Source organism: Bos grunniens, chromosome 4 (genome assembly GCF_055505025.1).
Source record: "Bos grunniens cultivar Pamir isolate PY7600 chromosome 4, Bosgru_T2T1.0, whole genome shotgun sequence".
In the NCBI taxonomy this organism is placed as follows: Eukaryota; Metazoa; Chordata; class Mammalia; order Artiodactyla; family Bovidae; genus Bos; species Bos grunniens.
The window spans coordinates 79,848,455-79,873,026 of NC_141168.1; the positions used below are offsets into that span (position 1 = coordinate 79,848,455).

Here is a 24,572-nt window from a genome sequence, read left to right on the forward strand (position 1 = left end):
TTTGAATGACCTTTGTTCATGGGACCTAAAAATGTTTTTTGGTGTTTTGTCAAGACTGACAAGTATATTTAAGAAATAATCTAAAAGACTCAATCCTCTTAACAAAGTCTTAGAAGAAAAAAATATTTCCATAAATAAAATTACTGATCACTAGTGATCATAGAAATTATACTGACTATTGGCACCAGATATTTGAGGGGAGGGAATTTTGTTTCATGGCAGAATTTTTGTTATATGGTGTATTTCATACTATGGCTATATAAGACTTATTCAGACAGGAAACTTAAGGATATGCTTAGAGACAAATAAGTATATAATGATATACTTCTTTAGAGACAACTGCTGATACCAAAAAAGCAGTTCCATCTGACTCTATGCTTTGTTACAAAGTCTTGAGAATGAAATAAACAGGCTTCTTTACCTTTTAAAAGAGTCACCTTCCATAATTCTTTGGAGAATGGTCTCTTGGAGCCGTGTTGAATACAGGGGAAAGCACTCTGGACTGATACTTTTAAAAGTATTAACTTCTGTTCACTTCCTATGCAAGAACTCAGGTAGGATCTGGATCAGATGGAGAGAAACAAGCAACCTGTCCTGTTCTCAGGTATACCTGACTAAGAAAAAGCAGTAGGGTTTGTGGGACAATATATGAGACTCCTGCAATCCTGGCAAGGGGAAAGGAGAAATATTTTCAAAGGATGTACAATACAAACTGTAATTATTTGGAATTTGATCCTTTTGTAAAGGACAATGACGACTTTGCAATGAATTATTCTGAGAGTTACAGAAAGAAAGCAAACACCTGAGAATAATAAAAAGATTTTCACCTGGGGAAAAATGGTAAGCTCCCAAACCCAGAAGAATCATTGTTAGGCAAAAGAGGAAAAACAAAAAAGGAAAAAAGGCTTTAAAATGCTAACAAATCAGTGGCAAAGACCATATAAGACTGCAGAGTGGACCAATCAAATGAAAGAATATTTTTTTTCTTGGAATGAAGAAATACATAATAATGTACTGCCCTTGAAGTGATTAGGGCTAATTTTGCTTTTAGCATAGATTGTTGGTTGAGATCACTAGCTAAGGAATTTAATATTCTTAGTATTTACAAACTAAACTTCACAGTTGAATTTTTTAAGGAAAAATTCACAAAATTTTAAAATGAAAAAGAAGGGCTTTTAGATGAGAAGTACTTTTAATTGGTCAGTTGTTTATACATTGTTGATTGCTCTTTGGATGAAAATTGAAAAGCGTGCCATCACTTTACTGCTGCTACTGCTGAGTCGCTTCAGTCGTGTCCGACTCTGTGAGACCCCATAGACGGAAGCCCGCCAGGCTCCCCCGTCCCTGGGATTCTCCAGGCAAGAACACTGGAGTGGGTTGCCATTTCCTTCTCCACTTTACTATAACCTAAAAGCAGAGATCTGGAGTGGGGAGGAGGGAGGTGCTGCTGGAGGAGTGATGCTGTGTCTACACCAGGTTCCTGGAATCTGAAATCATGCCTAATCCAAAATGATTCTCTCAAATCACAAACAATGAATTGTTTGCCAGGAAAAGGAAACAGTCTAAACTAGGTAAGTGTGCTGGGGATATAAAAAGAAATATAGTTTAGTAAATAGTTTTACTGTTTCGTGTGTTGCATGTTGAAGTATACATATTGACTAAGCCACTGGAAACTTTCTCTCCATTACATCTGGCAAGTAATAAGTATGCCATTGGTTCCACAGTGCACTTTCTAGTCATTTCTTTATGGATCAGGGCAAGGTGAATTGAGCTTTGTGTCTTCTGACAAATTTAGTCTTCTGGAGAATAAATAACACTTTAAAATTAGGGCTTGATATTACATTGTTAAATAGTTTAAGATGTTTTGAAATATACCCAGAGACCTTTGTCACACACTGTCATCTCAAGGAGGAAATGAGAGAAAATTGGCAAACGTTCTGGAGGCGACATAGCAGACAGCTTGGCTGCCTTCACCAACGACTCCACAGTGAGCGCAAATAGAAGAGCACCATGCATCCTTCAGTGCTTGTGAACTTTAAAAGTCGAGTGAGGACAGTTTTAAAAGTGATGAGTTTGATCTCAGTGTTGTTTCTCTTATTAAATCTTCCAAACTTCAATCTTACATTCCTCCCATCTTAATTTCCCCAAATTTCTTCCATTTCGCCTAAATCAAAAGGGAGGGATATTAGTACTCATGAGAACACAGTCTAATTGAAATTCATTTGGAGGCTCACTTCATTCTATGTAGAACTTCATTATTACTCTATTTGAAATGTAACAGGTGCTGTTATAAGGGGTCTTTCTTGTATCTCACTCTAGGAAGCTTTGGAAATAAAGAAATAAAAGGTTATTCAGTACAGTGGTCCCATCTCATGGACCCTAAATACAGTGTCTTCTCAGAGTAGGTATACACTTTAGTAAGTGGCATCTTTCCTACAAGTATTCTTACTTTGCTGCTAAGTCATTTCAGTCGTGTCCAACTCTGTGCGACCCCATAGATGGCAGCCCACCAGGCTCCCCCGTCCCTGGGATTCTCCAGGCAAGAACACTGGAGTGGGTTGCCATTTCCTTCTCCAGTGCATGAAAGTGAAAAGAGAAAGTGAAGTCACTCAGTCGTGTCCGACTCTTAGCGACCCCATGGACTGCAGCCCACCAGGCTCCTCCGTCCCTGGAATTTTCCAGGCAAGAGTACTGGAGTGGGGTGCCATCGCCTTCTCCAATTCTTACTTTGATGGGACTGTAAAACAGCAGAAACCTGTTTTGGTTGAATACATAATAGTCATCCTCTTTCAGATAAACTTATTTCTCGATGCATTTGTTGAAAAATATTTGAGCACTTACTGTGTGTCAGACATTGTTGTAAGCTACAGAAAACATTATTAGACATCTTATTGTGCTGAACACTGACAAGGATCCAGGATCTTTTTATTTTCAGGTGGTGGCTCTAAATTTTGTTTCTATGGAATGAAACCTATTGATGAAAGTGAAAAAAGAAAAACTTAAGTTAGTAAATGATGAAGACACAAGTTGAATTCTGTGGATACTTTGCCACCACTGCACACAAACAGACCCCTTAAGGACCTATCAAGAGAAAATAGGCCAAACAAGTGACTTAAAAATAATACTATAGTTACTGGAGGAATAGAAGGAAGATACCAGAGTCAGCATCTTGCTGTTGCCATTATAAATGCATAATTGACTCTTAAAATTCTAGTAACTAACATATATAACCCATGGAAATACCTCCAAAATATAATAACTGTGTATTATATATAGAGTACTGTGTGCTCTAAGGCTTGTTGTTGTTATTGCTCAGTTGCTCAGTTGTGTCTGACTCTTTGCGACCCCACGAACTGTAGCATGCCAGGCTTCCCTGTCCTTCACTATCTCCCTGAATTTGCTCAAACTCATATCCTCTGAGAGGATGATACCATTCAACCATGTCATCCTTTGTCGCCCCCTTATCCTCCTGTCCTCAATCTTTCCAAGCATCAGGGTATTTTGCAATGAGTCGGCTCTTTGTATCAGGTGGCCCAAGTATTGGAGCTTCAGCATCAGCATCAGTCCTTCCAGTGAGTATTCGGGGTTGGTAACTTTTAGGATTGACTGGTTTGATCTCCTTGCTATCCAAGGAACTCTCAAGAATCTTCTCCAGCACTACAGTTGAAAAGCATCAATACTTTGGTGCTCAGCCTTCTTTATGGTCCAACTCTCACATCCATACATGACTACTGGAAAAACCGTAGTTTTAACTAGATAGACCTTGGTCAGAAAAATGATGTCTCTGCTTTTTAGTACACTGGCTAGATTTGTCATAGCTTTTCTTCCAAGAAGTAAGCACCTTTTAATTTCATGGTTGCAGTCTGCAGTGTTTTTGGAGCCCAAGAAAATAAAGTCTGTCACTGTTTCCATTTTTCCCCATCTATTTGCCATGAAGTGATGGACTTGATGCTATGATCTTAGCTTTTTGAATGTTGAGTTTTAAGCCAGCGTTTTCTCTCTCCTATTTTACCTTCATCAAGAGGCACTTTAATTTCTCCTCACTTCCTGCCATTAGGGTGGTGTCCTCTGCATATCTGAGGTTACTGATATTTCTCCTGACAATCTTGATCCAGCTTGTGCTTCATCCAGCCCAACATTTCTCATGAGGTACTCTGCATATAAGTTAAATAAGTAGGGTGACGATATACAGTCTTGATGTACTCATTTCCCAATTTGGAACCAGTCCATGTTCCATGTCTGGTTCTAACTGTTGCTTCTTGACTGGCATAAGGGTTTCTCAGGAGGCAAGTAAGGTGCTCTAGTATTCCCATCTCTTTCAGAATTTTCCACAGTTTGTTGTGATCCACACAGTCAAAGGATTTAGCATAATCAATGAAGCAAAAGTAAATGGTTTTCTGGAATTCTTTTGCTTTTTCTATGATTTAACAGATGTTGGCAATTTGATCTCTTGTTCCTCTGCATTGTCTAAATACAACTTGTATCTTTGGAAGTTCTCAGTTCACATACTGTTGAAGTCTAACTTGAAGGATTTTGAGTATTACCTCGCTAGCATGTGAAATGAGTGCAATTATGTGGTAGTTTGAACATTCTTTGGCATTGCCTTTCTTTGGTATTGGAATGAAAAGTGACATTTTCCAGTTCTGTGGCCACTGCTTAGTTTTCCAAATTTGCTGGCATATTGAGTGCAGCACTTTAACAGTATCATCTTTTAGGATTTTAAATAGTTCAACTGGAATTCCATCACCTCTACTAGTTTTATTCATAGTAATGCTTCCTAAGGCCCACTTGACTTCACACTGCAGGATATCTGGCTCTAGGTGAATGACCACACCATCATGGTTATCTGGGTCATTAAGATCTTTTTTTGTATAGTTCTTTTGTGTATTCTTGCCACTTATTCTTAATCCCTTTTGCTTCTGTGGGCCCTTCCTGTTTCTGTCCTTTATTATGCCCATCTTTGCATGAAATGTTCCCTTGACATCTCTAATTCCCTTGACATCTCTAATCTAGAGATCCCTAGTCTTTCCTAGTCTATTGTTTTTCTCTATTTCTTTTCATTGTTCACTTAAGAAGGCTTTCTTATGTCCCCTTTGGAGAGATAATCTTTGAAATATTTGGAATTCCAAAGCTATTCTTTGGAATTCTCCATCAACTGGGTATATTTTTCCCTTTCTCCTTTACCTCTCACTCCTCTTCTTTTCTCGGCTATTTATCTCAGCTGTCTTATCTCAGACAACCTTTTGCCTTCTTGCATTTCTTTTTCTGGGGGGATAGTTTTGGTCAACATCTCTGTATAGGGTTATGAACCTCTGTCCATAGTTCTTTAGGCACTCTGTCTATCAGATCTAATCCCTTGAATCTATCTGTCATCTCCACTGCAAAATCATAAGGGATTTGATTTAGGTCATACCCAAATGGCCTAGTGTTTTTTGTTACTTTACTCAATTTAAGCCTGAATTTTGTGATGAGAAACTGATGTTCTGAGTCACAGTCAGCTCCAGGTCTTGTTTTCACTAACTATATAGAACTTTTCCATCTTCAGCTACAAATGATATAATCAATCTGATTTTGGTATTGACCATCTGGTGATGTCCACATGTAGATTCATCTCTTGTGTTGCTGGAAGAGGTCTTTGCATGATCAGTACATTGTCTTGGCAAAACTCTGTTAGCCTTTGTCCTGCTTCTTCTTTGTACTCCAAGGCCAAACTTGCCTGTTGCTCCAGGTATCTCTTGACTTTCTACTTTTGCATTCCAGTCCCCCATCATGAAAGGACATCTTTTGTTAGTGTTAGTTCTAGAAGGCCTTGTAGGTCTTCGTATAATTGTTCAACTTCAGCTTCTTTGGCATCAGTGGTTGGGGCGTAGACTTAGATTACTGTGATGTTGAGTGGTTTGCCTTGGAAACAAACCAGGATCATTTTGTCACTTTTGAGTCTACACCTAATTACTGCATTTCAGACTCTTTTGTTGACTCTGAGGTCTACTCCATTTCTTCTAAGGAATTCTTGCCCACAGTAGTAGATACAATGGTTACCTGAATTAAATTTGCCCATTCCCATCCATTTTAGCTTAGCTTCCTAAATTTATTTCTGATTGAAGTGTTTTTGTCTGCAGTGAGGGACAAATATAATCTAAATTGTAGTTGGGTCTCTTGGCAGAAAGACTCTAGTTTGCATGGAAATATCTAGTTTTTATGAGCCCAGTCTTTAAGAGCTGCTTGGTCAAAAGTTACATCCAAGCAGACACGTAGACAGGGAATTCCAATGCATTGCCATGAGCTGTGATAAGGCCAGTGCTCAGAGATACCAGCTCTGTTCTTTGATATAAGGCTTCTGTTTACAGACCTTTGCTATTATGTGGAGTCTGCACTTCTTGCTGGGCTGTGAACTCCATGAAGGCTGGGTTTCATTTGTGACTTAGTATCAGCAATATCTAGTGCTGGATACATAGTAAGCACTTAATAAACAGATAGTACATATTTATTCAAAAATAGGTGTAAATCTTTTATAACCCAAAAGGTTCACCTTCCAATGAGGTCTAAACTAGATCTTAAGAATTTTTAGTCATGTAAAACAATTTAAAATCTTTTATCTCCATTTCTTATGCTTAGCACTTTTTAAAAAATATCCAACTTGACATAAATCTCTACCATAAAGTAATACATAGATGTGTGCAGTTTTGTGAGTGAGAAATTCTCAGGTAAGCAGTTTCACGGAATATTACCATCACCAGTACCACCCTCACCTTTCTCAGCATGTCTCTTTTGTTTTGTTTTTTACTCTCTCTCTCTCTGTGTAGGGTAGATCATCTATTAAAATTATAAAATTTAACAGAAATATTCTATGTTTCATGCTATGCTAAGTATGCAAATTCACAGACACTGATAATTCCTCAATGAACCAAATCCATGAAGCTCATTCATCTCACCCAGTGCCATGAAAATCTTATCCTATTTCCCATTCTATGTGCAGAGCTTAGATATGTTTGCTTCTGTGTTCAGTTTCTTAGGTGTCTACAGTACATTTACCAAAGTTTTTAGATAAAGCCAGTTCCACTCTGGGTCCAATGGTCATTTTTAAGATTTGCTAAGAGATGGCTGGATGGCATCACCGACTCGATGGCCAAGAGTTTGGGTAAACTCTGGGAGTTGGTGATGGACAGGGAGGCCTGGCGTGCTGCAATTCATGGGATCACAAAGAGTCGGACACGACTGAGTGCTGAACTGAACTGAACTGAACAGGGAAAGTACAGGTTTTGATTTCTCCACTTCCTACTTCATGGGAAACCATAGCATAGTAGATGTTCTTTGTTAGCCTAACCACACATACCTCCAAAGCCCTCCCTTGAGGCGGATGTAATGGCCACAGCAAATGGAGAGATACAGACATCATTCTCTATTTTCTTTCTCAATTCATTGGTCAGAGTTGCGTCCTGACCTCATTAAGAGTTTGTCTCCTGTTATCCAAACTTTGTTTCGCATACTATATCGTTCAGTTATAGCAGTTCAGCAAAATTCTATGTTTTACCGGATGAAGTCAGGAAAACCAGGATTAGGCAAGGAAAAAGTAAATTCTAATCTTAGGGGGCAAACAGAAAGGAAGTTTACCATAATGATCCCTTCCCTCTTCTCTACCTCATTAATATTCCTCCTGCGTATGAAAGATGCCATTTTGTTTTCTTCCTCACATCTCCCATGCAGAACTCTGTACATAGTAACAGCAGGAGCATTTGTGGAGCTGAAATCCTGTAGAATAAATAAAAGCGATTGAAACCATTTGAATGGGCTTTTGTGAGAAGAAAACTTGTTTAATAATAATTTACCATGGCAGAGCAGCAGCTATGAAGTTGAACTTCTTCCCTCCGGTTTAAGGCTAGAAGTCACCTTTCAGCAGGTCTTCCAACGTTCACATTTGTTCACAACAAAAGCTGCAAACATTGCAAGTGAGAATAGTTCCTGGCACACTCTTAAACCATGATTCACTAAATTTTTTTTTTTTTTTTTAAACAAGTGAGGACTCTGAGGCCCAAAGAAGTGAAGTGAGCTTTCCTGTCTGGGCTTAGCCTTTGGATTGCCCTTTCTGCAGTTTTTCTAGGCTCCCCCTTCCCATCAACACCAACATCTATTTTCTTATGGTTTCAACTATAACCTAGCTGTTGAAGAGACCCAAATCTTTTCACCACCCCAATCTCTTCCCTGATCATTAGACTCACCCATTTACGTGCCTGCTGCTCAAGTTCTAGACATGGATGCATTACTCGTGAGTTGAAAGTGTCTAACCTCTTTCAACACATTATCTTGTTACTGTGCTTTGATTTATGAGGTGCATTTATGCTCAAAATTGCAAACAAACCCGATAGAGTTTTGTTTCCTACTCTGCTGAGTATCTTCTAAAGTTCAGTAAAACATGCATATATATGTACTCTGCAAATACTTTTAAACTAACAGGCTGGATTAAATTATAATAGCCAATTATAACCTACTGGTATGTTCAGGGCATTCATAATAATTATGAAAAATGCCTAGTATCTAATGAGAGGCACTGGGAATCACTGGTTGAAATACTCTCTGTAGCTGGATTGAAAAGATTTGAAACCTGGAATCTGCCACTTTCCAGCTCTGTGACCTTGGGGAACATATTAAACCTCTTTGTATCTCTGCTTCCTTGTCTGTTAAATAAGATTAATCAAAGTACTGCCTTTATGGACCAGTTGCTCAAAATAAGCAAGTGACTATGTAAAATATGTAAGTGCCTTGCACATAAGTTCTGAAGAAGGGTTAACTGTCATTATTTAATTCTCAAATAGTTTTAAATAGGCAGTGTGAGTAAACATGCTCACAGAGATTAAGATACTGGCTTCGGGTCCTGCAGTTAGTGAGAACGCTAGATAGAGCTATCCTGTCCCACCCCAGATCTCTTATTTCCTCTCCATTCTTTTTATCTTGTTGCTCTGAGCCTAAAACCTAGAATTCATTTTGTTTTTTAAGCCCTCTACCTAGCTCATTACTAACCAATCTTGCCTGTTCACGCTACCTTCTAAAATCCCCAAGTGACTCTGTATTGCATTCAAGAGAAATTTCTGAGAGAATGAATTCCTAGGTATTCAGGCCAAACCCTCAGCCTGGTATATTATGCATTACATTAGGGCTTCATGATGTCATTTGTGCCCACCTCTTCAGTGTCCTTTCTTTTCCAAAACTCGTACCATGTACCAAAGCCTTACCAAACTGTATTTCCCCAGTTGTACAATTTCTTATGCATCTGCATTTTAGGGGCATGCCCCTAATCCCTTTGCTGTCTCCCCATTCCTTACCTGGACCCTGTATACTATATGCAGTAAGCTATCACTTCTTCCACCAGCAGTCCTTTCACTTTCTTACATGAACCACCATTTTTCTTCCCACCTGGGTGTAAGTGTCACAGTAAATTAATATTATAATTGTCTGTTTACAAAGCTGTCTTCCTAGGGATGCTGTGAGCTCCTTGCATGAAAATACCAGGTTTTTGTTCTGTTGATTCCCTCATTTCATCCCAATTAGAAGCCCAGGCTAAGAATGCTTAAGGAATTTATTTTATTTTACTGTTTCAGTGGCTACAGGTCAATGAAACATTTACCAGTGTCAATGGAAGAATAAAAGCATAAATAAATGAGAAACAAAGTGAATGATGCAAACTATTATAGGAAAGTAGCTTCAAAAGTAATCTAATAGTTTAAAAAAATGCAAAAAGCTTGATAGGGGAAATGATCCAATATGAGAACCAGTAAAAATCATTGCAAAAAGAATGGAGCCAGAATTTGTGTATCTTCTGGGTTGTGATCCAGTGGTGAAGGACCAGATCAGAAGAAGTTGGTTCAGGTTGCAGGCGTGACTGCCTGGCAAGTGCTTGCCATGTAGGCAAGAGTTCGAGGGCAAGATAAGATTAGGTGAGGACATGTACCATCATGGGTAAGCCAAGTTCAGAGTCTTGCTGCTGCGGCTAAGTCGCTTCAGTCGTGTCCGACTCTGTGCGACCCCAGAGATGGCAGCCCACCAGGCTCCGCCGTCCCTGGGATTCTCCAGGCAAGAACACTGGAGTGGGTTGCCATTTCCTTCTCTAATGCATGAAAGTGAAAAGTGAAAGTGAAGTCGCTCAGTCGTGTCGGACTGTTTGCGACCCCATGGACTGCAGCCTACCAGGCTCCTCTGTCCAAGGGATTTTCCAGGCAAGAGTACTGGAGTGGGGTGCCATTGCCTTCTCCGGTTCAGAGTCTTACATAGTTTTAAATTCTTCCTTCTTTTGGAAAATAAGGACTACTAGGTGAGTGCTGGAAACTACAGAGTATGAAGTATTATCTCATAGCACTAGGCTCAATTTTAATAGTTGTTTAAATCAGACTAGCTTTAACACATTAGATCTCAAAATATTGGCATGCATGAGAGTAACTAAGAATGCTTAGGCCATGCTTAGGCTATTCTCTTGCTCTCTGTACATCCCTTGCTCAACCATTCCCTGCCCACCTACACCCTACTCACATCCTACTGACCTTCCTTGTTAATCACTGAATCTAATCAATAAATGCCTACAAACTTGTCCCTGGCCCCAGCTAGTGATTCTTCCAATCTTTCTCTTCCTTTCCTTTGCTTTTTTTTTTTTTTTTTTTGGCTTTACCACATTGTGTTAGTTTCTGCTGTACAAGGAACTGAATCAGTTATATGTATACACATATCCCCTCCCTCTTGGACTGTCCTCTGCCCCACCCCCATCCCACCCATCTAGTTCATCACAGTCCAGGAGCTGAGTAAAATAGCTAGTGGGCACTGCTGTCCTAATCTCCTGATCAAAACATCTCCACCAAGATAGCTTATCAAAGGGGAATGAGGGATGCACCCCTCTATTGGTTTCTCTGGTAACTGATGACTCAACCTGATATCAACTGCTAACTTCCCTCTCCACATCCTCTGGCCCTCTGCCAGCAGACTGCTGCCATGTCTTGCCCATTGTCTGCCACACATGGTAGAGTGTCAATTCAGGAACTTGCTTCTGACATGTAAGATCCCCCATTCATTACACCACTGATGTGTCTGCCACTGACTTTGAGCTCTTTATTCAGTCTTATGGCTGGGCAAGCACAGAGTGTGCAGCCCAAGTGTAGCCATAATGCCTGCTTCTAAGCAACTCATGTTATGTGTCATATTGTTGTTATAATTTTATAACTGTCATCATCATCATTGTCATCGTTACTCTTATTTTTTACATTCGTACCCTGATCTTCCCATCTTGCTGATTACCTAACATTTTAATCCCTTCTAAATACACACTTTATCTTAATCTCTTCTAAATTATTAAAATTAACCTACAATTATCTTGATAACCCTTTACTGGGAGGGTTATTAGTTTCCTAGTGATATTTAGCTTTTCTTTTGTGCTCCTCTTTCCATGGGATTTCCCAGGCAAGAATATTGGAGTAGGGTCACCATTTCCTTCTCCAGGGGGTCTTCCCAGCCCAGGAATCAAACTCACATCTCCTGCTTGGCAGGCAGATTCTTTACAGCTGAGTTACCAGGGAAGCCATGCTTCTTATAGATACAATATAATATACATATAAGAATAGTATAATATTTTCAACATAGTGGCTAAGACTTGGTATTCAGACTTAAAATTTTCTTCTTATAACCCTGTTTCTAGTTGTGAAACAGGGTTATAAGCCTCTTTGGTGTTTCATGGTTCTTTGGCTCATGATCTGCCTCTCCTTGTGCCCTGAATCATGTTCTTCATCTCAGTGGGATATTTCACTCCATACTTGAAACAGTAGCTTTAGCCTCAGAATCTTTGTCTAGTGTCGTTTTGCATACCCCTTAATAATCTCTCCTGTTCCTCATCACTGTGTCATCTACTAATGTTCCTTCTGTGAAGTTCTATTTGTTGTTGTTGTTTTAGTTGCTAAGTTGTGTCCAACTCTTTGAGATCCCATGGACTGTATGCCTGCCAGGTTCCTCTGTCCATTGTATTTCCCAGGCAAGAGTACTGGAGTGGGTTGCCATTTCCTTTTCCAGGGGATCTTCCCTGCTCAGAGACTGAACCCACATCTTCTGCACTGGCAGGTGGATTTTTTACTGCTGAGCCACCAGGGAAGCCTGATGTTCTATTTACTCTTCTCCAAAATTCTGGGAAATTATATAACCAAATGCATCAGAACTACCTGATAACACAGGCATGAGGGGTCAAACTTTTTAGCTGACTTATTACTGTCCTTGCCTTAAGCCAGAGACTACCAAGAAGACACCTGTAGTTGAAAAAGTTGAGTTCACTACTTATTGCCAAGAGGAAAAAGTGTACCATGGGGTCAGAAGCCGTTGAAAAGAACCTCTGATAAAAGCTGAACTTCGGTTGAGTGATCTGGGGAGAGGGTTTAAGGAAGTAGAGCATTACTCTGAATTGAACGTTGTCAGGAAGCAGGGTAATTTTACAATTTGGTGCCTTAAAAAGTCTTATCTAGGAAGAGGGAAGATAAGCCTATCTTGGTAATGCAGCAGCAGTGACCCAGATTAGCTGGGAAAGGGGGACACATGATGCCTGTGGCTTAGACAGTGTTCATAAGAGGTCTGTATTCAGACATAATTACAGAGCGTTTTGTTTTTGTCTTGACTCTTCATGGTCACAGAGTGTCCTTGCCTAAAGTTGATGTTCTGTGAAATTGGTTCTGTTCAACACGAGGATACCACAGCCAGGTGTGAGAGCCAGGGCAGTGTCCAGAGACAACAAGACCTAAGTGATAGCACCGGGCCAGGTCCTGGATGTCAGGGGCTGTTTTCTCTCTCATGATAAAATTCTTTGCTACTTCAGTAATTAAACTTACTTCCATGAAATCCACTTTCCTGTACTTGGTGATAAGATTCTAACAGTTCTTTGTAATTTCCTCCCTAAGCCCTATGGTATGCTCAACCCATTGCGTATTTTAATACAAAATTTGATTCCTCTTAAGCTAGCAATATGATGATGATCAATAAGGACCACAAAAGTAGATTGATCTATGTATAATAACTACAAAGGGCACAGATTGTTAGGGAACTGATTATTTTTTGTACTTATACCATAAACACTAATCTTTTATGTAAATATAAACCATTGGCATATAGGAAATAAATGGAATAAAATTTTAATTTTATTTAGTGAAAGTTACTTGTGAAGATTTTAAAGGGTCTTTCCACTTACTATATAGAAAAGAATTTAATAATCAGAGACTGGAATTTTGGAGTTGGGAATGATGATGAATCAAAATATCTCTGGAAATATATATCTAGGCTAAACACATAAATGTGGTTTAAAAACTTACTACTTAGACATTCTAGATGCCTACTAAAAAAAGTGAGATAATCTTTTTCTTTTACATAATGGACTGTCATTATCATCAGTTTTGCTTAAAGAAAAGAACATCTAATTAAGTGATTTAAGTTCATGATTGAATAATCTTTAAGCAATGTATGGATTTTAAATGAGTAGAAACTGACAAATGTCCCATGCTAATAATTTGCTTTGTAACTTGTTACAGATATGTACAGAAAGTGTTGCAGGTGGAAGGCTCTGAAGAGAGAAGGAGATAAGTTTATATAAATCAGGCTTATTCTATAAGTCACACATGAAAAAATATCTCACAATGTAATATTTAATGTATTTGTAATATTGCTAAATATAACACTTTCTTTGACTTATACATATATGATCTTTAAACATGAGCTATTTAATAGGCTCAAGATTACCAGTTTCATATGTAAGATTAAGTTTCTTCATCTTTGAGTTTCTTGATTGGTTTTAGAATAGAATAAAAGCAATAAAGAAGAAATAGTTATTTATTTTCCAACTCTGCTTTATTTATCATATTATCTTATTAGTGAGGATAGGATGTTTTGATTGAGCTTCATGAAATTTGGCCTTTAGTTACCCTTGAAGATACGATCTAAACCAAGAAAGATGCTCATTTTTCATTGTCTCTTTACGGTTTACTCTTCTGTATGATTCTATTTCATCTTTCCTGTTTTCAAGTAAGATGTGTAGCTTTTTTTTATGTGAACCAGAAATAATAATTTACAACAGGAAATGGAAGTTAAAAAGTTAAAATTCAAGTTAAATATTTAACTTTTAATTAGACAATAAGGCTTAAGTCATTTTAAAGACTATAGATACTTGTCATGGGCCTAGAGGTGGGTTTATTCACTCTTTAGTACAATCGAAGGCAGCACTTTGGATCCTTAAATCTGAATGGTTCAATAATTACATTACAGAAGACTCCTGATAACTGATTTAATTCTTTGTTAACAGTAAAAAAAGGGAAATAATACAATAAATATCCATTGGCTACTTGGGAACGTAGTCTATTCTTGGAGTCTGTTTTATGCGGGGTCAAATTAGTATAATGTGCTTTTGGATATGTGTGTTCTTTAATATTATTGTCTAGAAGTTTACTACAGATGGAGTTACATTACTGCTTTTTGTCAAAAGAAGTATTTTGAGTACCCATTTAAGCAGCAGGTACAATCTGAAATGAAAAGGATTCAAGCCAATCCGTTTTCTTACCTGAAATATTCCTGCACATGATGTGCTTCTGAAAACTCTTTAACACATCACAGGTATCCTCAAAACCGTTGTTGTGACTGATGCCAGAATAAAAAGGTAGCTTTCTTATTCTTGTTTACATATATTCCTTTCTTCTCGGAGCATATCAGGCTTGGCAGCAAACAGTGGCAATGGTTTTCAACTGCAAAAACTATCCAGATGATTTCTTCCAGAGTCTCCTTTTCCCCCACTGTCATTAGGCTTAGATTCTCCTCTCTTCCATCCTATCCTTTTTGAACTGTCATAATGCATCTACATTTTACACATCTACTGGCCAAACAAGAAAGATTACATGTTCAACAAAAAGCAGGCTCATATAATAATTTTTTCCATTGTTTCTTTCCGACAAGGTCATTATTGACTCTAGACTAAGTAAATCAAAGGATCGATGTCTCCTGCTTACTCTTCCATGGCTGTTTGCAGTTGATCTTTGTTCCTCACCCTCATCCCCACATCTCTTCCCCAGCTCCCATGAGGCTGAGCATGGCCCTAAGTCCACCAACCTCAGCCTGGAATGTGAATTGGGAAAGTGAGAAATTAGGGGATTAAATACTTCCTAATGTTAATATCAACTGAAGTCTGTGCAGGCTCATATTATCTGCTCTGCTATTTGTAGAGCAAATACTATGTCACTTCAGCCTGAGCCAATATAAAAGAAGTGTCAAGTCCCTCATTTCCTTTGACCTTTAGTGTATTGTCTCTGCTTTTACCAGGACTGTTACTCAGTTCTTACCCAGTTTTCATTAATTTTCTTTCTACCCTTGCTGTTATGCTCCAGAGCACCATCAAAAAAATAAAATAAAAGCTTAACCAGAATCTCTCTCCCACTCATGATGATGGCTGTAAGGGCATGCTTTCGTTTTACAACCCTTTGCCACAGCTGCTGCCATGAACTGCACCATTCTCCCACTAATCCAAACGCTGTCAGGAATGAGTCCACCTTCTCCTCATTAGACTGAACACAAGTCTTAGTGCAGAGCTATCTATCTTCCCAGTATTTGCTTAGTTTTCTATGTAGATTCTCATCCCAATGTACTGCTTTTGACTTGGCCCTTTAAAAATGAAAACACTTACCCGTCCCTTTCCCTATTTACAATTACTTAACAGTTCTATTCTGCTTCCAGAATAACGTTCAATCTCCTTGAAATATTATACAAGGAGCTTCAACATCTGGCCTTCACCCCTTCTTCTCACTTTTTCTCTTCCTTTAAAAATCAATTTTTGTTATTTTACAAATATATCACTCACTCCTATCTTGAATTTGTGCAATACAGCAGCTTCCCACCAGTCATCCACTTTACACATGGTCATATTATATGTCAATACTACTCTCTCAATTCTTCCCACTCTCTTCTTCCTCTCCTGTGTCCACATGCCCATTCTTTATGTCTATTCTTGCCCTGAAGACAGGTTTATCTGTACCATTTTTCTAGATTCCACATCAGTTCGGTCGCTCAGTCATGTCCGACTCTTTGCAACCCCATGAATCGCAGCACGTCAGGCCTCCCTGTCTATCACCAACTCCCGGAGTTCACTCATATTCATAGAGCAATTGGTCAAATTCTAAACAAAGAATTACACTTTTTGTGTTGATTTTCTGATTGTAGAATTATATAGCAAATGTTTGTAAAGATTTCAATAAAATTTTCCAGCTAAACAGAAATGACGCAGGTAGAATGGTTACTGAAATTTCTACACAAATCTCTTAACAGAAACATGAACTTAACTCTCCATGCCCAAAAATACCTTCACAGAAACTCAGGATTCCAAGTAAGGGATGACAGTACCTGGGTCAAGGAGGTACTGTATTTTGAAGAGATTTTAAGAGATACATAATGGATGGCCTCAAACTTTTTAAAGCAGGAAATAAAACTTTATCCTGAGAAGATAGGTTTCCAGGGAAATACTTAGGAAAATGAAGATGCCACAACAAAACCAAGAGAGTGAAGGCAAGAGTCACAAGATAGGAAAAAAGTAAAGGACTGCTTAGCACAGCTCAATTCACTTACAATCTTGTTTTTAAAATGTATATAGATATCAAATGAATGTTTGTTAGTTTTTTAAAAGGACAAATGATATTTTTAAACTTAAAGAAAAATAGACAATTGCCTTATTTGCTCCACCCTGTCTCACTCCCCATGTTAAATTTTAGAATACTGAACTATTTTTAGATGACATACTTAAAGTGTTCTTGATGTTTAAAAAAAAAAAAAAAAAAGCTGGTTTTTTTTTTTTTTAATACAATTTCCTCCTGTAGAAGAGAAGGATCTAACTTTTGTGTATTAAATACAATACCACTCCATCCATCACATCTATATACATACTTCTCACCTTCCATCTAATAGTGTAGGTATTTTTCTAATAGTATTGACTGTGTAAATCATTAGAAATTTTCTGAGCAGCAGAGCCAAGAAATAAACAATGAGTGCTTTCTTTCTGGTGCAATTTATGTTTTCCTGGTAATAATTGCATCCTTATATCCTCTGTCCTCTTGGTCCAATATTAATTGGTTTTTGTTTTTTTCCCCTTGACCTGTGACATAATTCTTACTGTGAAACTTCCCTTCTGCTGTTCCTGGAAATTCCCTATGCCTCTCATTTGTTGTATGAGTTATTTCCTTAATTCCCCGTCTACTTTTACTTCCTTGTTTCAGTAAAATTTATATTCTGAGATTTCTTGGGCTCCTTATAAAACAGTAAAAGAGAAGTAAAATTTAGGACCGTGTGTATATTAAAATGTCTATATCCTCTTTCTTGAAAATATATTTGCACAGAGATTAACAGCTGGAGATAATTTTTGGACATTTTTGAAGAGATTGCTATTTGACTTGTAAATCCCCAGTGCTGCTGTCTGTTGTCTCTTCGATTTGTATGTGACATTACTCTCAAGCCCACCAGAGGTTTTTAAGAATTTCTCTTTATTTTTGGTACCTGTGATGTGAAAACATGCAGCTAGGTCATAGCCTGTGGTCCTTTATATCCGCTCTGCTGTAGACGGGCGACTTTCTGCACTCTGGGGATTTAATGTCCTTTGATTCTGAAAAATATTTATGCATTCTATCCTATTTCCACTTTGTCTGGTTTTGTTTCCTCTGGAAACCCCATTATGTGGATGTTGGGTCTGTTCTATAGCTAGCTACTCTAATGCTGCTCCGTGGCTCCTCTGTACTCAGATATTCCAAATGCTTGCTCCACTGTGTTACTTCTACTATCATGGTTTTCTTTTTCCAGATTGCTGCCTTTTATTTATGTGGATTTTAGGATTTCATGGTTTTCTTTTTAAAGTGATTCTTTCCTATTTATTTTTTAAAATTATGATTAGAATTTTTATATTAATTTTTAAAGTTTTGGCTGTGCTGGGTCTTCATTTCTGCACAGGCTTTTCTCTAGTTGTGGTGAGTGGGGACTGCTCTCTTTTTGCGGTGGCTTCTTTTGTTGCGGTACATAGGCTCTAGGTGCATGGGGTCCAGTGGTTAGGGCTCCTAGGCTCTACAGCACAGGTTCGGTAGTTGTGATGCACAGGCTTAGTTGCTCCACGGCATGTAGTTATCTTCCTGGACCAGGGACTGCGTTGGCTGGTGGATTCTTTATCACTGAGCCACCAGGAAAGCCCCATGGTTTTTTACTAGTTTCGTGATACAAAACTGTCTCTTAGTTGTCTGATGATAGTAATCACAAAAATATTTTGTTTTTTATTCCCTTTTCTTGTATTCAACCTTATTGTTTATTTGTATTTGACTTTTTTCATGCAAGTCAGAAGTATTCCTCAAATGTCTGGTGGTTGTCCATTTATATTTAAGACTGTGGCAAAATGAATACAGATTTCATTCTAGAGTTGCACTGTCCAATATGGTAGCCATGGCACCCCATACCAGTACTCTTGCCTGGAAAATCCCATGGACGAATGGCTGGAATCCCTGGAAGGCTGCAGTCCATGGGGTCGCTGAGGGTCAGACACAACTGAGCGACTTCATTTTCACTTTTCACTTTCATGCACTGGAGAAGGAAATGGCAACCCACTCCAGTGTTCTTGCCTGGAGAATCCCAGGGACGGGAGAGCCTGGTGGGCTGCTATCTCGGGTCGCACAGAGTCGGACATGACTGAAGCAACTTAGAGACTATTGAGAACTTGAAACATAGTTAACCCAGATTGAAATGTGTTCTAAGAGTAAAGTAAAAACCAGACTTTTAACACTTTGTGCCCCTGCAAAAAAATCTCATTAATAATTTATGTTTATTTAAATGATAGTATTTATGATGTTGTAGTAAGCAATATATAATATTAAAAGTAATATTACCTAGTTACCTACATTTTCAATGTGGCTACTGGATATTTTAAAGGAATATTTAGCATGAGGCTTGTATCATACTTGCCCCAGACAGTACTACTCTGGATTGAGCAGAAGGTCCTGACCATTTCACTGTGCTCCCTGACCTCCTCTCCACTTCAGCTAATAGTGTCAAGTGTTTTATCTTGTGCCAGTTTCCTTAGAAAGGAATTCTGTAATGTTTTGCTTGATAGAATTCTGGAATTGGCAGTGGAAGAGAAATTAGTGTGAGGGCTTAAACTTATTTCGACATGGATCTCCCTCATATCCCTAGCTGGGCTTCCTTGTCTTAGGTCCAGAAATCTCTTACTCCATGTTTCAAAAGAGGAAACACCCCATCTTCTGACAGATGAGGAGGAAGGAGAGCAGGCTGTGTAAAACATATGGAGAGAAGCTTTAGGTTTAGGACTTCCTGAGATATTCAGTCAAGTTCAGACTCTGCTTTCCATGCACCCCATGGTCCTATGTGGACTTATAGAGTAGATTCTTTTTGCTGACAGACTAGATTCTACATGTTTAGAATTGGGTTGTAGGATGTTTGAGCAATTACCATTAGTCCATTATGCTTTCTGTATGTTGACCGATTTCTTGTCTTCACTAATCTAAATCTTTGAGCTGAACATGTGTGTTCCTATTTTTATAAATTCTACCTACAACTTTCATTTTAATGAGATTTCAGATGCAAGTGAAAATGTATTCTACCTGCCACATTTAACCAGAGGTCATAATTTTAAATCTTAATATCTTGTTCTTCCCTTCTATCTTTTCTGTCAGATTATGTTCAGGTACTTAAGTCTCCTATAAACTGCTCTAATATGTCCATCTCTCTGTAGATAGGAACCTTTATGGCAAGCCAGGCTTAGCTTGTGCACATGCCTTTTTCCAACCATACCAATTACATTTCCAAATGATTTACGTGATTTATCTAATTTTATTTCCCATGAATCCCACTTCCTCCTACTTTTTTACATTTAACTCATCTTCTAGGGAAGATTAAGGATGTAAGAATTCTATGAACATATTCTTAGGAATTCAGTCCCCATTGATCTCTTTCTTAGCTAAACTTCTATCATGTGTGTGTTTCCCACAATTTATAGTTTTTTATACTGTGATAAATTATACTGTGAGGTATTAATCCACATGGTTTTATTCTGCCCACTTCATTCTCTTTTCTAACTGCAAGATATGAAGCTGCATATTGAGGGAGAACTTTTAGTGGACCTAAGGAACTGACATTCGGTTACTATTCAGTCTTATTAAAGACTAGGAAAATAGTTGTGCCCTAAGTATGAATTCATCTCACACGCTAGTAAAGTAATGCTCAAAATTCTCCAAGCCAGGCTTCAGCAGTATGTGAACCATGAACTTCCAGGTGTTCAAGCTGGTTTTAGAAAAGGCAGAGGAACCAGAGATCAAATTGCCAACATCCGCTGGATCATCGAAAAAGCAAGAGAGTTCCAGAAAAACATCGATTTCTGCTTTATTGACTATGCCAAAGCCTTTGACTGTGTGGATCACAATAAACTGTGGAGAATTCTGAAAGAGATGGGCATACAAGACCACCTGATCTGCCTCTTGAGAAACCTGTATGCAGGTCAGGAAGCAATAGTTAGAACTGGATATGGAACAGCAGACTGGTTCCAAATAGGAAAAGGAGTACTTCAAGGCTGTATATTGTCACCCTGCTTATTTAACTTACATGCAGAGTACATCATGAGAAAGGCTGGGCTGGAAGAAGCACAAGATGCAATCAAGATTGCAGGGAGAAATATCAATAACCTCAGATATGCAGATGACACCACCCTTATGGCAGAAAGTGAAGAGAAACTAAAAAGCCTCTTGATCAATGAAAGTGAAAGAGGAGAGTGAAAAAGTTGGCTTAAAGCTCAACGTTCAGAAAACGAAGATCATGGCATCTGATCCCATCACTTCATGGCAAATAGATGGGGAAACAGTGGAAACAGTGTCAGACTTTATTTTTTTGGGCTCCAAAATCACTGCAGATGGTGACTGCAGCCATGAAATTAAAAGACGCTTAATTCTTAGAAGGAAAGTTATGACCAACCTAGATAGCATATTAAAAAGCAGAGACATTACTTTGCCAACAAAGGTCCGTCTAGTCAAGACTATGGTTTTTCCAGTGGTCATGTATGGATGTGAGTTTTGGACTATAAAGTAAGCTGAGTGCCAAAGAATTGATGCTTTTGAACTGTGGTGTTGGAGAAGACTCTTGAGAGTCCCTTGGACTGAAAGGAGATCCAACCAGTCCATCCTAAAGGAGATCAGTCCTGGGTGTTCATTGGAAGGACTGATGCTGAAGCTGAAACTCTAATACTTTGGCCACCTGATGCGAAGAGTTGACTCATTGGAAAAGACTCTGATGCTGGGAGGGGTTGGGGGCAGGAGGAGAAGGGGACGACAGAGGATGAGATAGCTGGATGGCATCACCGACTAGATGGACATGAGTTTGAGTGAACTCCGGGAGTTGGTGATGGACAGGGAGGCCTGGCGTGCTGCGATTCATGGGGTCACAAAGAGTCGGACACGACTGAGTGACTGAACTGAACAGAACTGAAGCATGGATAAAAGTGGAAACACAGACTTTAGACATGAACGAATCCCAAAGAGCTGTTGTGATCCGTTCCGCAGCCTACTCACTCCTAAAGGCAAGTTCTCTTCTCCCTTTCAACTCTCAAGTGGGAGGACCTCAGAACACAAGTGTTATCAGAGAGAACAAATGTCAGAAAACACTGCCCCAGAGACTATGGCAGTGAAGTATCCAGGGCTGTGTGTGGTACGTAGGCCGCTGTTTAGAAGCAGATTCATGGAGCCCCTTGGACCCTAACACTGAGCTCAAGGCCCCTGAAGGTTATGCAAGTTAGCTGAGAAAAAGAAAGGCACCACCTGCAAAGTGCTCAAGGCCAGAACCAGGGAAAGTCATAGCTGCAAATTTTGAGAGGGCATGCTCTGTGTTCTCATCTCCTTCTCTGAAAATAGCCTGTACTGAGAAAGATGTAACAAGAGTTTTAAACTTGAAATGACTGAGGAACAGCAAAAATGAAATTTCTTAAAAGTGACTAAATATGCTGTATCAGACAGAATGGAGGTTTGAGATAAAATGAAATTTAGTGCAACAAAATTTTGTTTTTGCACACCCGAGTCTGTGATTGTAAAACTCATTTCCATTTCAGTAATATACAGTATGCAGCCATTCCCAAAGTTTCTTTCTCACAAAAAACAAACAAAAAAGAAAACCTTTTCCAGGTAACCATGATTACTTTTCTTTGTTTTAGATTAATTTTATGTTTCATGTTCCCTTTGTCAGGTTAAACAGTTTTGTTTCCCAGAGCGATAGAAACTTGGACTTAATTTTTATTTTGAACTTTGATTTTGAAAACTTAACATGTAATATTTTCTCCTTAACCCACTCCAGTATTCTTGCCTGGAGAATCCCAGGGATGGGGGAGCCTGGTGGGCTGCCGTCTACGGGGTCGCACAGAGTCGGACACGACTGAAGTGACTTAGCAGCAGCAGCAGGGGACAGGAGATGGTCTTGATTTTGAGTTGATTGTATATACATACACGTGTATATGCAATTTAAGCAAATAATTGTATTATCAAGATGGTATGACAGCCCAATATTTAAAAATGGCTGCTTTAGAGAAGAGTTAGAATTTTGGAAGCTGATAGTTTTCCTAATATTTATTATTTGACAAGTAAAGTTCCCCCCATATTCTGATCTACTTTTATTGGAGCATTCTCTTACTTGCAGACAAGTGTCCTAGGTGATACAACCATAGCTTGGCATTCTTTGACCTTGAGCAGTTTACTTGACCTCTCAGTCCTTTTGCCTCTCAGTACTTTGGTACTTTTCAGTTCAGTTCAGTCACTCAGTTGTGTCCGACTCTTTGAGACCGCATGGACTGCATGGTACTTCTACTATTTGTAAATTAAGGAAACCAACAATTCTTACTTCAAATTATGGTTATGAAGATTAATTTAGATAATCCATATAGAGTCCTTTGAAAGGTGTTTGCCTGCAGTAAGTGCCCTTGATGTGAGCCATTTGTCTTACATGACACACTTTGGGCTTTTAAAAATTGTGCTTCTGATAAGTTTTATCATTTCACACATTAAACACCAAGTGGTTTTCCAAGGAATAAAAAATGGTGATGTGATTATTTTAAAAGTCAGTCAACACCCAATAAGAATTTGTCTGCTGCCCTCCAATAAGATTCCAGAGATAAGTTCAATGACTTTTAAAAGCACTCTCCATATGTATACATATATGCCCTCTTTTTTTTGATACCCTTCCCATTTAGGTCACCACAGAAAACTGAGTATAGAGTTCCCTGTGCTGCATAGTTCAGTTCAGTCACTCAGTCGTGTCTGACTCTTTGTGACCCCATGAATCACAGCATGCCAGGCCTCCCTGTCCATCACCAACTCCCAGAGTTCACTCAGTCTCATGTCCATTGAGTCGGTGATGCCATCCAGCCATCTCATCCTCTGTCGTCCTCTTCTCCTCCTGCCCCCAATCCCTCCAAGAATTAAAGTCTTTTCCAACGAGTCAATTCTTCACATGAGGTGGCCAAAGTATTGGAGTTTCAGCTTCAGCATCAGTCCTTCCAATGAACACCCAGGGTCTCATTACTTACTATTTTATACATAATATTTGGAGCTCCTTTCTATCTGCTGGATTGGATGCTGCCAGATTCAAAATGATTTTTGCTCAAATAAGCTCAATATTTAAAAAATATAAAAGTACTCATCAGAAATAGCTTTGGTTGTATATAGTCAAAGGACGACAGGACATTAGACACCATTTAGGTGGTATTTTCAATTAGACCTAAATAATTATTTGGCCTGTAATCTCATTCTACAAGGTTTCCCATATACCTGAATGTTTATTCGTGGTTTTAAACATTGAAGCTCTGTAAATTTCAGGGTAATAAGAGTCCAGTCCCTGTCTCCAAGGACTTTGGGAGTTACCTATTGGATAGAGGAGAGCAAGACTCTGCTTTTTTTTTTTTTTTTCAACACCAAAAACATTTTGTAATGGGGTATAGCCAATTAACAATGTTGTGAAATTTCAGGTGAGCAGTGAAGGGATTCGGCCATACATATACACGTGTCCATTCTCCCTGGAGAAGGAAATGGCAACCCACTCCAGTGTTTTTGCCTGGAGAATCCCATGGATAGAGGAGCCTGGCATGCTACAGTCCATGGGGGTCACAAAGAGTCAGATATGACTGAGTGGCTGAGCACATCCATTCTCCCCCTAACCCCACTCCCATCCAGGCTGGCAATTAACATTGAGCACAAGTTTCATGCGTATGCAATAGGTTTTGTTGGTTATCCATTTTAAATACAGCAGTGTGTACATGACTTTCCCAAAGTCCTTAACTATCCCTTCCCCCCAGCAACCACGAGCTCATTTTCTAAGTTTGTGAAGACTCTGCTTCTTATTACCTAAATTCAGTTGAGCAACAGAGAAGAGGGAAGGAGTCCAGGACACACCGCCGGACAGAGGCCAGAGGGAGGGTTACACAGAGAAAGAACGTGCTGCCCTCGTACTGCCTCTGGGTCTGGAAAGGTTAGTACAGCTTAGAATTGAATATGATCAGAAAGCATTATAACTGGCTGGCA

The 24,572-nt window shown here is 38.9% G+C and overlaps 1 protein-coding gene and 1 long non-coding RNA gene across 12 annotated transcripts in view; one reads left to right on the plus strand and one right to left on the minus strand.

Annotated features, from left to right (window-relative positions):
- LOC147374431 (platelet glycoprotein 4) overlaps window positions 1-24,572 on the plus strand; it is a 381,790-nt gene that overhangs the window by 291,212 nt on the left and 66,006 nt on the right. The window lies entirely within an intron of this gene.
- LOC147374433 (uncharacterized) lies at window positions 188-21,329 on the minus strand. Of its 4 annotated transcripts, XR_015163253.1 has the most exons (5): window positions 14,558-21,329; window positions 7,827-7,931; window positions 7,639-7,749; window positions 2,842-2,971; window positions 188-2,164 (listed from the first exon to the last, which is right to left on the minus strand). It is a non-coding gene; the product is annotated as an uncharacterized LOC147374433 (long non-coding RNA). The 4 variants fall into 4 exon arrangements; XR_015163252.1 differs by lacking the exon at window positions 7,827-7,931 and having other exon boundaries at window positions 14,558-21,323; XR_015163251.1 differs by lacking the exon at window positions 14,558-21,329 and having other exon boundaries at window positions 7,612-13,692.